General features: G+C 38.6%; 1 protein-coding gene across 1 annotated transcript in view; it reads right to left on the minus strand.

The window, feature by feature from the left end:
* GADL1 (glutamate decarboxylase like 1) overlaps positions 1-14,734 on the minus strand; it is a 112,704-nt gene that overhangs the window by 82,388 nt on the left and 15,582 nt on the right. The gene's annotated exons all lie outside the window — the stretch shown is intronic.

Raw genomic sequence — 14,734 nt, forward strand, 5'->3', positions numbered from 1 at the left:
TCATCAAGTCCAACTCTTACCGCTCACTGCACAGGACGTTCCCAAGAGTCACACCATGTGCCCAGGAGTACTGTCCAAATGCTTCTTGAACTCTGTCAGGCTGGTGCTGTGACCACTTCCCTGAGGAGCCTGTTCAGTGCCTGACAACACTCTGGTGAAGAACCTTTCTCTAATATCCAACCTAAGCCTCCCTTGACACAACTTCAGGCCATTCCCTCGGGCTCTGTTGCTGGTCACCACAGAGGAGAGATCGGTGCCTTCCCCTCTGCTTCCCCACACGAGTAATCTGTAGGCTGTAGTGATGTCCCCTCTCATTCTACTTCTCCAAACTCAACAGACCAAGTTTTATAAGGGCTCTGGATGAGTTGTGTTCAATGAGCTGTTCCAGTTCATTCCAGGACACGTGCCCTGCACAGCATAACATAGGCCTTCTTAATCTTCGTCCCTTGATTTCCTTCTAATTACTGCCTCTTAAAATAAATTTCTTCCTAATTGCTACCTTTTAAAAGAAAAAGGTAAACAAGCTTTGGTTTTGAGCACTGTTGTAACAGGAAGGCCTGAAAGTGTCCAAAAATTAACAACCAATATCCCCAAAATGTTATGCCTCCCCTTAAAATTGGATCATGATTAATATTTGACAGAGATGTTTGGAAGTAGTGAAATATTCACATGTGAATTGAACATCTATTCACAGTAGTATCCTAATTTTTCTTATTTGCTGGGAAACAAGTGTAGCCCTTCTGTAGCTTAACAGCAGATTCTACCAAGCCATTAATAACTTGTACAATTGGAGAAGATAATTTTGCAGCCCAATAGATATCCTACACTGCAAGAGGTAAGTATTTGAACCTCATTTTGATAAGCAAAAGGGATTGGTATCGCTAAATTAAGAGTTTGTAGTTGCCTGGGAACAAGCAATTGTGGTCTGATTGTATTCATCACGGGTAAAAGAAAGACAGCCTCAACCAAAACTATGCATTTCTGCTGCTTCAAAGAGCTAATTTCCCCAAACTGAGAATAACAGTAGAGACAACTGACAAGAAAAACCGTATTTAGTGTGAATGTCAAAAGCAGGGGCTCTCATAAAGCATCTATTAAATGGCCAAAAGACTGACTTTGCAATCACAGAGAGCAGTAACTTTACCATAAAACTTCAAAGGTGGCAATCACAAAGCAAATGGAAAACAAAGAGAAATTATATAAATTACGGTTGCTATAAATTGCAAGTTACCATATCAGAAAATAATAATTTAATAGGGAAGAAAAAATATCCATGGTTGTGACAGCTGAAGACAAATAGGAAATTTAAAGTGTGTTAGGAACAAAAGAAACCTAGTGATGGTACTAGCCCACGTAAGTGGTTTTGTGCTGATGTGTAAAATGTAAACATGTTCTATAAGTACTTCTGTGCTACAAAAGAAACAAGTAGATGTATCTCAAGGGGATTATGAAGAACTGCTCCAACCCACTAGTAATTAAGAAAGGTGAAAATCATGATTTGTGATATTACATAGGGGTGTTAATCTTATACCAGTAGTCAAAAAATGGGCAGGTGCAATGAGAAGAAAATACAGGCCAACACTGGCACCCTAAATAATAAAGGGAGAATCATTTCATTTAAAAATATTTCAAAGCAATTAATAGAAATAATTCCAGTCTTTTTTATGAAGACCAGGTCTAATCAAACTTCTCTAAATTCATTCTTCAATGAGATTGCTTGTTTGGTTATGTGCATACTGATGGTTCAGATTTTAAGTCTGAAAGAAAACATGGTGCCCCATGATACCATTAAAGCAGATGTTAAATTGACTAGGCAAGGCCTAGTCAACTGATGACAAAAAGGCCTAGTCAACTGATGACAAAAAGCAACAAAAAGTAAAGGAACCTTCTTTCAATGGGTATTTTTCTCTGAAAATTACCCCAAAAAGAAAAAGATGGCAAAGGTGCCAAGCAACCAAGTGAAGGAGTCTGAATTGAGCGGCAAACTGTATCTTGTCAAACAAAATACATCTTCTGTAGCTAAATCCCTGTTACAATCCCTGTAATAAACCTGAAGGATTGTAGGTGTTGTGCACTGAGAGGGTGATGGCACTCACTGGAAGCAATTTAGGGGCCATAGTCACCAGCTCATCCTAAACACTGACTGTGATGTTGCTAAAAGGAAGGATTGACCTGCATCAAGGGTGTAGGAAATAGGGAACATAGAGAACTCTCTGGATAGATCACTGATTATACCAATCTTGCATACTGTGTTCCTGCCCATGTTTTGAAAAAAAAATCGAAAAATAGTAGAAGGGGGCAGATTAAAAGCTCAAAATGTGATTTGAGAGTTGAAGAAAAATACTGCAAAGTGAGATGTAAAGAGCACAATCTGTTTATCATATCAAAACGATTTACTTGATTACAGCATATAAGTACCTCGATGCAGAAAAAAAATACTGGATTCTGAAGGGCTCTTTAATCTAGTGGAGAATGGCATAACAAGAAGCTGTGGTAGAAACTGAAGTCAAATGTAGCACAAATGTAGGCAATTCAAATGTAGCACAAAATTTTTCTTTTTAAGGTGACAACACATCACTGGAGCAGCTAATAAAGGCACCAAGAAATTTTTAATGGTTGTATGTCCCTCAACCAGGACAAGGTGCCTTTCTGGAAGACAGGTTTTAGCCAAATGCAGACTACTGCTACTGCTCTCACTGCTTGTACATGTGTGAAATTTAATGACACGGGATACAGAGGACATCAGACCATATGACTAAATGGTCCTCTGTGTCTTATTTAATTTTTTCTTCTTATGCTAAGTAATTAAAAGAAGGATTGGCTACTGGTGAGCATCTGCTCAAGATGATATTCTTTGTCAACTGACTGCAATCAGTCTGAAAAAAATGACTGCCCTGAGTTTGTAGGATTCTAAATGATCACAGTACATAAGACATTCTTGGCAAGCAGCGTATGAAATACCAAAAGACAATCAACATTAGTCACCTATTTTCATTTGTCAGTGCACTAAGCTGACAAGATTTCAATTCATTTGTGTCAAAAAGGAGCTCAGAAGAGCTTAAGGAGAAGCTGAAGGAAAGGGCAGCAGTATGAATCCATTAAACAGATTGGCCATCAGACTTAGGTAACATGGTAATTAAACACAAACTTTGAAATGCTGGCAGGCAAACCAGATAACTAATTCAATATGCAATATTGCACTGGTAAATATACATTTCCAGTTTTAAATATTTATGGATTTCTTGCCCAGTTTGTGCATAAATGAATCAAGTTACCTCACCTGAAGCTATGATCCCCCATAATGATCTGTGGTATGCAGTGGAGACAAAAAGGTTTGACACAGCTAGTAATGCCTACCTCTCTGAAAGCAGCCAGGACCACACAACTGAATTGTGTTGCACATAAACTATTGAGAACTGCATTAAAATATTAATGAACTAATGTTCTTCTTAAATTGTTTTATTTGCCAGGATGTGAACTTGCATCTTCTCTCTGCTGCTTACCAAGCTGATATGGCAAAGTTACAACGTACACTTGCTGATGTTACAAAGCTGAAAGCTCTCAGTGGCCTTTCTGATCTCATTACCTGTCCCCCTGCCTGAAGTTTGTTCTCTGAGCACAAAACCTTTTCAACAAGTCAGGAACCTCCTCTAAACTATGCACAACCCAAATGCTGTAAACAAATAGTTAACACAGAAGATTAGAATAACAATTCATTCTTTACTGAAGGAAGAAAGAATTCTGTTGAAGACGGAAAGTTCATTTTGGAGATCAGACGTATTTTTTTTTAAATTCACTACTCCAAAATTCAGAACAAGGGTGCTTTCCAAACACAAACTTAATATTATCCAAAAGAGGCTCAAAGATTTTGCAATATCTAATACTGGTATGCAAATTCTAATAGCATGTGACTGGTCCTGACTTTTAGAAATTACTTAGAAAAATGCCAGGTCCTTAGATGGTCTTAAAGATTGAAGCTTTTAAAATTACCATATACTCCACAAATCTAACCTGAAAGGTGCATAAATTAGGGTCTCAGTTCTTCCTCTGCCTTTTCCCCAGAAGAAGATGTGGGCTTCATTTTTAGAATGAAAAAGAATTCACAACTACAAATGGAGGGGAAAAAAAAAAGCTGCAGGATCCCTGAGTTTTTGAAAATCAGATCCAGATCCGAGGTCATTAATAATTGAAGTGTCACGGTTACCTCCATTGGTGTCAACATCACCTACGGAACTCAAAGAGTAGTAGCCTGGTGCAGGTAACTGAGACAGGGAAGAAAAAGCATTAAGAAGCTGAAGGGCATTCATTACCTTTTTGATGCCTAGAGGAATAATGTTGCTGTGCTAGTGGAGGCCAACCAAAGGTGAAGACTGATCATTCTACACAGTAAAGTGAAGAAGTAGTAGGTTCTCAAGTTGCAGCATCTGATGCCTTCGAAGGAACAGTAGGGCATTAGATGGCTGGCAAAGCACATAGTTCAGAACATCAAAAACAAAACATCAGCTGCCAAGGTTTGGACCCTCAAGGCATCAGCAAAGACAACAAAGCCAGCAGGAATTTGAGAGTACTGAATTTAAGCTGCAGTACAGGACTCTTTCTGGAGATGATATTTTGCAAATTTGAGATTAACAGATGTCATTCCCTTGACACAAAAATAGGCCACATGTTCTTTTGGACAGCACATCTGCAGCTGCCCAGAGGTCACAAATATAATAAAGACTGGATGGAGGGAAGATGGGGACCAGTTCACAAACAGCAAAACCTCCTGGATCATTACGAGGCAGGGCAACAGCATGACAAATGCCAGGACTCAGTGCTGTCCCTGCTGGTGGTGCCAGAGGCAGGATGAGCAGGAAACAGCAGCCTAAAAGAGTCAGAGGACTGGAGGAACTGGAAGGCTCTTCCAGAGGCACTGGAAGGACTTCTCAGCATTCCACTGCAGGCATGGGCTGGACATCCAGCTCAGACCTGTGGCAACCTCATCCTGCTAGCTTTATCCCAACTTCCTGCTCAAATGGAAACTTACTCCATCTCCTGGCAAATCTTTCGTGGTTTCTCAGATCCAGATCAGATACCCATGTTGTGCATTTAAATCTGTTAAATCACATCTGCATTTTCTTGAAAAAAAAAGTAAAGTAATCCAAATAGGTCTGTTTATAACCTTTCAAGGCTGACTGCTGTTCATTCAAGTCCATAATGAGAATTAGAGATCTGTTATTATTCCCATGTTTAATAAAAGCAGCCATGCAACATATATTATTAAACAGTAGACTGCCTACAGTGCCTGATCTCAAAATTGAAATACTATTTTTTAATAACTGGTATGTCTTGTACATTGTCCTTTAATCAATCTTGGCAAACCAGATCATGTCATATCCCTTCTCTTAAGTTGATTTTGGTGGGAAGTAAAAGAATTTAAAATGTTTTATTAGAAGGAACCTCTCAAGGTTTGGGAATCAGCATACAGTTTCACATCTTCATGGTGAAAAAATGCTTAACAAATCTCATTATTCAGGTTTATGGAATTGCTTGCCCCTTCTGTAATTCAGAAGGATTAAAATGCTCCTGCAAATTAAAAATAGGATGAGCAACCGATTAGAGCAAGGCTTCTATTTGCCATTTAAATCAGACAAAGAGGGAACAGGCACAATGAGGAAATCACAGTTGAAAATTGCAAAAAAAGTGAGGATATAGAAATAAGGCCCTAATTTTATCTGAAGATCTCAGTGATTACAAAGAAAATGTCTAGATAAGCTTCATTCCTATGATTTACAATATTACCAAAATCTTTTCATAGACATATAACCCATTTTTGCCTATTTCACTGTGTTTCACTAGACAGCAAAGCATAGGGGAAAAATAGCTTAAAAAAGCAAGGTAGTTTCACCCTCATTATGTGTCTGTATTTGATTTATTTTAATAAACAAAAATATACAGACATGCACATAGCTTTTTTCTTTCTATTTTTAATGCAAGAATCTTAACCTATTTTAAGCCAGGGGATCACAGAGAGGGAGAGAAAAAAATAGAGAAACATAGTAGATATCACTCTACTGTGGCCACTGCAGCTAGAATGGGCATGTATGAGCTATCTCTGAATTAGTAGGGTTAGGTATTTCTGAAGAAGTACCAAAAGTAACACAATGCTCAGGGCAAGCTGCAGACTCTTGCTCAAGGCTGGGTATTTGGCCCGTGGCCCACTTGGAGCCCCACACTGCTGCAGCTGGAGCGCTGCCTTGCACAGGAGGGTGGCAAAGGATCCTATGGGCTGGCTGAACAGATCTAAGATCAGTCCTTGGGTGATCTTGGAAGTTAGGAGACAAAAGCCGTACATGAATATCACAAAAGTTGAAGATGAAATTAGTAAATAGACAGGGTTTCTCTCCTCAGTCAGCTACATCATAATTAAAGTCTCCCAAAATGTCTGTTTTCCTAATTGTTTTTATAGCTACTGTTGAATCAGGTTTCACTAGATATTCCTGAGACAATAAACTCTGAAGGGCACAGAGGTAGAGATGATGAAGGAGAGAATGGGCAACTCTCCAGTTTGACATTTTGAAGTGTCAAGAATCTTAAGAAAACCCTATATACCTTGGGGTTTTTTCTCTTAAAGTAACTTACATGTTTATTCCACACCTAAAAAAATTAAATCCTTTTTGGTTTTCCAAAAAAAATTAAACTGGGAAATTTTGAGAAGGCTAAGTATATGCCACCTTGAAATACCTTTGCAGCAAAGGCTGTAATTTTCACATTAGCAAGCCATAAAATAAAAGGCATAAATATTGTTTCTAGAATCAAGATTTCTGTCCTTTGTAACATGCGGGCCCCAGAAGGTAAAACAAGTCCAAGAAATGCACTCAAACAGGTCCAGCACTCCATCCAGTGCAGCTCATGGTGTGGAACCATTTGGGAGCAGATAGAGACACCAGACTGTAAGTGAAAGACACATCCATTGTCTTCCAGAGCCATGCAACCATGCTAAGGAGTGTTAATGCTTCAGCTTCCCATCTCTGTAACCTCCAGGAAAGAATGAAGTTTGTATCAATTCAAGACAGATTTTACATGAATTCTCTCCTGTTGCAAAACAAGAGTCACAGACCACATAACATTTAAAAAGGATGCAAAGCAGCAGGCGATTTCAGAACCACACTGAGCAATGTTATTTAGCAAAAGACTAGCCTGTGGGTTCTGCAAATGAAATTACTCCCAACTCTCACTTCCATGGAAAATGTAGAATTCTGCGTACAAACAATATACACCAAGCAGCATGAAACTGCATTTGAGGACAAAAAAACAAGCTTCTTTGAGCCATCTTCAAACCTGATTTGACCTTTGACAATTTCACTGCAATGAGCACAATTTCTTCTCTTCATGTGAACACCTGTTTTGGATAAAGAAGTCTGAAGTAAAATGAAATTGCTGCATTCACAGATTATAACAGTTGATGTCATGGCTGGAATACAAAGACTATGAACAGACAAGAAGCAAACAGCTGTCACCATCCCACACCCAGAACAAAGGGGGTTTTTAATGGTGGAATGTTTTAGATAGCCTAAATACTGCATGTTGATTAGAGAGATGGTTTCAGTTAAGTGGCTTATTGCTTTTCAGTCTTCCAGGAGAAATGGAGCAGCAATAGGGAAAGGCATAACTTCAGCATAGTAGTAGCTATGTGAAACCAGAAGGCACTTTTGGTCTATGTCTGCTCCCTCACGCTAGCACAGGCAGAAGTATTTCAATGGCTCCTTTTTGTCTAAGTATATGCTTTGTTAAAAAGCACAGCTACACCAAACACTGTGATTGAGACAACTAAAAGTGGTTCTGATATCTAAGTCCCCCATGCAGAAAGAGAAGTGACCACTTATTTCCAGTGGGCACATATTTAACTGCGATTTGAGCCTGTCCTTTGCATCTGGTTTTCACACAACTTTCACAGCACTGAGCTGTACCCCTGATGCAAATAGGTAGCACATGTAACAAGCTGACCTTGAAAAATCAAGCTTAAGACCAGGAAAGAGATGACTGGAAGCTGGACACTGTACAGTGCATATCAGTAATATTTGCAAATCTTTTTTTTTTTTTTTTTGGTTGTTATTTCTACAGCAGCTTTTTACTAGCAAAGGGAAAGGTTAGTTGGTGACAAAGCATCTTTTCTGAGATCAAAGGAGATAAACAAAAAATAAAAGCACCTCTCAGGCCAAGAATTATGCTAAGCAGCTCACTCCTCTTAGCATTCTAAGCTCTTATATAACTTTAAAAGTCCCCTTTGTTAGATTAAAGAAAACAGCTTTTCATGCAGCCAGTGTAGGGGACAGGAGAGTCAAAGCAACACCAGTGTGTTGCTGAAAGTTTACTATACTCCTGAGCAGTCAAAGATCTGAACTCCCATCTCCTGCATCCCTGCACACAGAGCACATCTCCCACTTTGAGCAGGGGAATGAGTCAGTGAATTTACATGATGGCAAGGCAAAAAAGAAATGGAAATGTCAGCTCCTAACTAGGAGAAAAGCCAAATTCCTGTTGCCGAAACATTATAATCCCTCTTTCTGCTTCTCAAGGACTCAGAAGACCACTTCTTCCAAAGAAAACACCATGGAAAGTGCCAGATGATTCTGCTGATAGAACTGACACAATTCTGAGACAGATTTGACAATCCTGAGGAAGACGCTAATACAAGATGTGGCACCTAATAACTATTGCACAACTTTATTCCTGGACTGAATCCTTCTGACAGGGATACCTTTGGAGACCTTTTGTAATTAGACCATTATATAAATAAAAAAGAAACTGGAGTTTCTAGCTAGAAATGGCAGTGTAAACATGAGAAAATAGAAAAATACTGAATAAAAGGTTGTTTTCACGTTTTTCAGCTACATTTTCAATTTGGCAAAGACACAGCTGAAGGGCTGAACTGGAGCCCATGTGTTGTCATTTCTTTCACCATCAAATGCTTTTGGAGCACTGTTAGATATTAGGATTTTGTGAATTGGTCTCCTGAAAACAGAAATTCATACAGTGGTTTTGAGAAATTTTAGGGAGAAAAATAGAAAAAACTTAGCTGAAAACCAACAACTGCAAGTTGAGGAAAGTGTTTTAAAATCCTGGATCTTTCAGATATGTAGACTCCTTCATGGGAGCTGCTGGTATTAGGCTGCTCAGGCAGGGAAGTGGAATCACTATTCACAATACTATTTTTTTAATTTGATCATTTAGAACTGATTTTTTCCTGAGACATAATCCATTCAAACTTTAGTTGCATTCTTTGCCAAGACTTCTTTTCTCTTGGGATCTCTCTGGATTGAACAGGTAAAGGAATGCCAACAGTGACTGTTCACTCAACCAGTTGTACTAAAAATAGAGATGACAACACTGCACAGTCTTCTGTGCTTGACAAAATGGAAGAATACAAAGACTTACTCTACAAGCACATCAGAAGGAATGGAGACAAATTAGTCACAAAATACAAGGCCTGTCAGCAGTGAAATGGAAAGAAAATAAAATGAACTTCCATCTTGTTTTAGAAAAGACCCCAGTAATATTTTACAAATAAACTGAACTATAGGGAATATCTGACAAATAAATAAACCAAGATGTATGAACACACTATTAAGAATTAAATAAAGAGAAAATGCATCATTTTAACATATTCTTTCAGTACCTACTTACATAAAGCAGTACAGAGAAATATAAAACACATTTAGAGAGAAAGACACCATTAAATTCTATACTTCACAACCAACTATAGCACATTAAACCCATTGCATTCCCTTCTGCATCATAAACATCCTCAAACATTTAATGTCAAGAGCAACTTAAAACCAACATATGTGATTTTACATCCTCTGTGTTGCATCCTGCACAGAAACAACCCATTTTGAAAGGTTTGTCTAGATACACTTCTGGTATCAGTGCAGCAGTTCAGACACAGAAAAAAACCAGCACAACAAACAGATTCTCTTATCACTGGTATTTAAAAGCGTTAAATCACTAGATTAGACCAGCACATTTTAAAATAATGTCTTTTAAAATAGAGCTACATATATTGACACAGATAATTCTTCTTAATCATGTAGATATTTGATTTCACTTCAAAGGTCAATCCCTATAGTTTAAAACTGCTCAATAAATAGTATAGCTCCCTAATATAAATTGACTTACTGTAGCAAAATTAGATATCTCAGATTACTCCCACTTTTACAAGATGACTCTTTAAGGCCATTTGTTTTCATTATGGTGTTTGTCCATCATAAGACAACACTGCTACTACTTTTTGACCCTTCTCTGTAAATGCATGAATATACTCTTTAATGCTAGCCTCTTGTAACTCAGTTCATTTACAAGGGCAGAGTGACAATAAGAGCTTTTGTTCTGTTCTGGACACCTTGGTTTCTTTGCAGATGTCAAACAAATTCCTTAGTATTCTTAGTACTAGAATGGATGTAGCAATTGTGCCATTAGAGTTTTTTCAAGAAAAACCTCTGTTGAAAGCAAACAGGACTTTTTGCTAGACAATTCCAGCCCTGAGTAACTTGCACACTTAATTGTTCTCATTTTCTCAGAGGCTAATTTTAAGAACTGGTTAATGAAAAAAATACCCCAAAGAGTACTCTCTTTTCCTTTCCAAAGCATATATAAGTTTGTTGGAAGAAATACCTAGATGTCTGACCCAGTCCAGAATCATTAGGAAAAACCCGTATTTATCATTTTGTTACTCTGAGGCTTTTATCAGTATTCTAATCCTCACAACAATAAAAATTAGACACTAATTTGTTTCATAATTAGGCAAGCTATCAAAAATTGAGAGAGTTAATTAGTATTTCTCCCTTAACAGTGCAAGAAAAAATTCTATTCAACAAAAATGTTGCAGCAGAATGTTAAATAACAGAACTCCATTCAGGGAGTTTCCAGATTCTAGCCAGCACTAAAAGGAATAGGGAACTTTTGGTATATTGTGGCATTATAAACCAAATCTTTCTCACCTGTTGGGAACTATGCATGAGACTTTTCATTGGTTTGCAACTAGAGTTGAGTTTGTCTTTTAGGAACTACCTGGTGATTTGTGTGCTGCAGTGCCATTTTCTATCTAATGCCTCTTTGACAGACTCCTCTTCTCTGAGTCCTGCTCCAGAGTGCAATATACAACTCTTGGTGTAAAGAATGTGCTGAAGCTTTCACTTGTTTTCTTGTTTACAATGTTAACACTTCTGCTTTCTTCTCTTTTGTTTAAAGGATAGAAGCATATGGCCCTTAGTGGCCCTGAAACCCCAAAGGGTAATTTTAACAGACATTGTATATGAGAGAGACTCTAAAAGTTAACCTAGTTTGACAGCAGCTCTACCGGAAGGAGTTTAATTTATAAAAAATGTATAGGAAAGGACAGATTTTCCATCTGATCCGTGCTACAACAACAGAGAAAAATAAGACAGATGCATAGAGTGACAACATAGGGAAGCAAGCCTACAACACTCCTGTGCTAGTCTCTAATGAGCTCCTTCTCCCTCACCCTGCAAAAAGATCTAACAGAAAAACAAGCAAACATTAAAAAAAAAGTTAGCTTATCTTCAGAATATTATTTTTACAAGGTTTGACCCAACTTCTCTAAGAGTGGGTTAATGGTCAACATAAGATGCATCTAAAATCTGTGTCCAGTTTCTTGTGTGTCTCACTATCACTGTATCCAGGACCATCAATACTAATACAGAATCTAATTAGCTGTCTCAGAAGATAGAGGCCACTAAAAACCAGAATGGACATGGAGGATGAACAATTGTCCAAATAAAGATGCATCTTACTCAGGCACCAAGGGTTAAGCTGGTCCCCAGGAATGAAGCCAAAAAATCCTTCCAAATTAGATTGGAAAGAAAGGCTTGGAAGGTTTTGGTCTCTATCAATAACATGATGGATTGTTTACTTTGTAGGACCTTCTAGACTTCTTTAAAGGACAAATTCTCCTGGTACTTTAGAGTCTGAACACACTGGTATTGCCCCAATCTCTTCTGCTTTTTTCCTGTCATGTCATGCTTTTGTGTTTCTGCCTTTTATATTATGGCCTTTTGTTATTACAAGTTTGGGGGAAGTTCTGTGGCTCCTGGGATATACACATTTCTGTTGACTTAGTTGTATTAAACATTTATCACAGGGCTGCCTGCTACTGCAAAGGACTATATTTATGATGGCTGAGGTGATTCCTTCAAGAGTCTTCTTCGTTCAAGGTGGTCTTTACAGACTATGCATTAGGCAACTTACTGTGCAGCTCAAAGGGAGCATACTCCAAACCCACCCTGCCCAGCCAGCAAAAAGAGAGCTAGACAGTCTCCAGAGCCATCAACACAACATAAACTCAATATTGCTGTTAAAATAAACAGCAAAAGCAGAGATTTCTCAGTCTGACTGCAGCTGCTGCTGCTTCCACCATCTCCTTTCTTACCCCAGGGAATCAAACATCACACTGCAGATATTTCCACAAAATGTCCTCCTGCCCAGCTGCCTGGTATGTTAACACCAGGCTCAAAACACAGTCTCCATCTACCTTTTTCACTGGGTGAAACCCTTTGGCTGCAGATTTTAATCCCTTCCCTCCTGAAATTTGCTATCTTATTTTAGACATTTTTTCACCTCAAGTTGTCATTGTCACATGCACAATTCCAGAGCCAGTGCTGAAAGCAAACAGCACAATCAATGTGCTACCTAGATCCTGCCCTCAACCTGTTCAGGAATTACAAGGAGAAATGCTGTCCCCATATGAGTCAAGAAAATGAATTACTACTAACTCTAACAGAGTCAGATTTTTCAGCCTTGGTTACCGAAGCTCCAAGTAAAGCACTTTATACTGAAAGCTTCCCCTGTGGCTGTCACCAGAGGACCTGAATCAATTAGCAAGGTATTTGTAGGAAAATACAAAGGCAAAAGTGGATCCACATTCACACACACCTTCCTTCATCCATTCTCCTTTTCCAAACCATCAATATACCTGACCCACTTTCTAACTCCCTGTTGTTGCAGATGTTGCTGATGCAAAGCCTGCTTCAGCTTATTGGGAAGATACATTCATCAGAGAAATAATGCAGTGCAGCAGTGTCTTCTTTTGTCAGGAGCAGCTGGAATTATTGCTTATTTGGTGTCACCCCAAGGCATTCATAATTAGGAGCAGAAGATGTGTGTGCCAAGATAAGCTGTAAAAGACACATTTTATACCAAAAGCAGGTTGGGAATGTCCTTGTAAGTATGGCAAATGGTTTTATTTATACCTTAATGAAGGCAGTTTTCTTGGATTTCATTTTTTGCCATTTGCATAGAAGAATTTGATCTGCTGCAATAAAGATTCAAGTAGCATGCATCTATGATGGCAAATTACCAAAGTACATTATTTCAGTCTGCAACAAATTCATAATTCTGATTAAAAAAAAATCTCCACAACTGCTCACATTTCCAAGTATTTAGATATGAATCTGAGGATTTAATTTGACAATGAAAGAGCATTATTTTACATGATTTTAAGCTAATTTAAAATTAATTTCAGCATGAGGTGTATTAGTTTCAACCCTGCTCAAAAAGTTTAAAACAAAATCCCATGATGTCTCCACGCACCTGATAGTTGGCAATGCCAAAGGACACTTGTTTCCACTAAGATGGTTGACTGTGGATGGAAATGGCAGAGGCATGGGTATACATTTCCTTTTGCCAGGTTTCCCACTGCAGTAGTGACTGCTGGCAGAGTAGCAATCATCAAGAAAACTATAAGATCTTAAACCTCTGCAGCTGTTTTCTTAGCAGCCCACTTAGTCTTAACTGCAAACACACGGTTCCATCAGCCTCACCAAATGGGTGATAAACTGTTGTCCCCTGTCACATTTCTTTGGCCATGGTCTGAGTGTAGGTATCTGTGACAAAAAGCTGCATCCAGCTCAGGGTCACCACCAGGACTGTGTGGTTTCCCAGTGGGACACCTTCCTGTCCTCTGCTCTCCTGGGGACAGGCTGAGTAAACCAATTCATCAGTCTCTGAACAAGCCTGTCAGGAGCTTCCCCATTGTCAGAAGAGATTATTGCTACTTATTACTAAACAACTCCTGCCAAACCTCTGTGCATCTGACAACACCAGCCATTCCTGTGAGCAACTCAGCTGGGAATAATTGTGTTACAAAAGTCTTCAGTGTGACACATTGCAGACTACTAACTACCAACCTTTTTAGTCCAAGCCTCACTCCAGTGAACCCTTTGTCCACCAGCTATAGCCAGGAGCTCTTTGGCATAGTGGCTTGGTGGAGGGCTCTGCAGAACACTGGGTGAGCATCTCTGCATCATCTGCATGTGTGAGAGCAGACCAGTCATACCCCAGAGGTCTGAGTGTTGAGTTTCATTACTTAATACACAAACATCCCCCATGACCTCAAGTGCCTCTGTACAGTACTCAGATAAATCCCTCTGCCAAGATCAAGTTGCAGGGCCCAGAGACAATCACATACTACACAATGCCAAAAAAAGCTCTTTTCTCATATCTCTTCCTGGATAAATAAAACTTAACCTCCAAATGATAAAATATTTTTTAAAAATTTTAAATAAAACAAACAAAAAAACTATATATTTCAAATATATTCTCAATTTCATTCTTTATCAGAAAGTCTTTTAACTGGAGTCTTCCAGAAAAAAAATTACCTGGGATTTCCAGATGACTTTATATTTTAACCCAAATGAGTGGATGACCATTATTCTTCAAAAGGCAGAAAAATAAATTA

The sequence above is a fragment of the Molothrus ater genome, chromosome 1 (genome assembly GCF_012460135.2).
Source record: "Molothrus ater isolate BHLD 08-10-18 breed brown headed cowbird chromosome 1, BPBGC_Mater_1.1, whole genome shotgun sequence".
NCBI lineage: Eukaryota > Metazoa > Chordata > Aves > Passeriformes > Icteridae > Molothrus > Molothrus ater.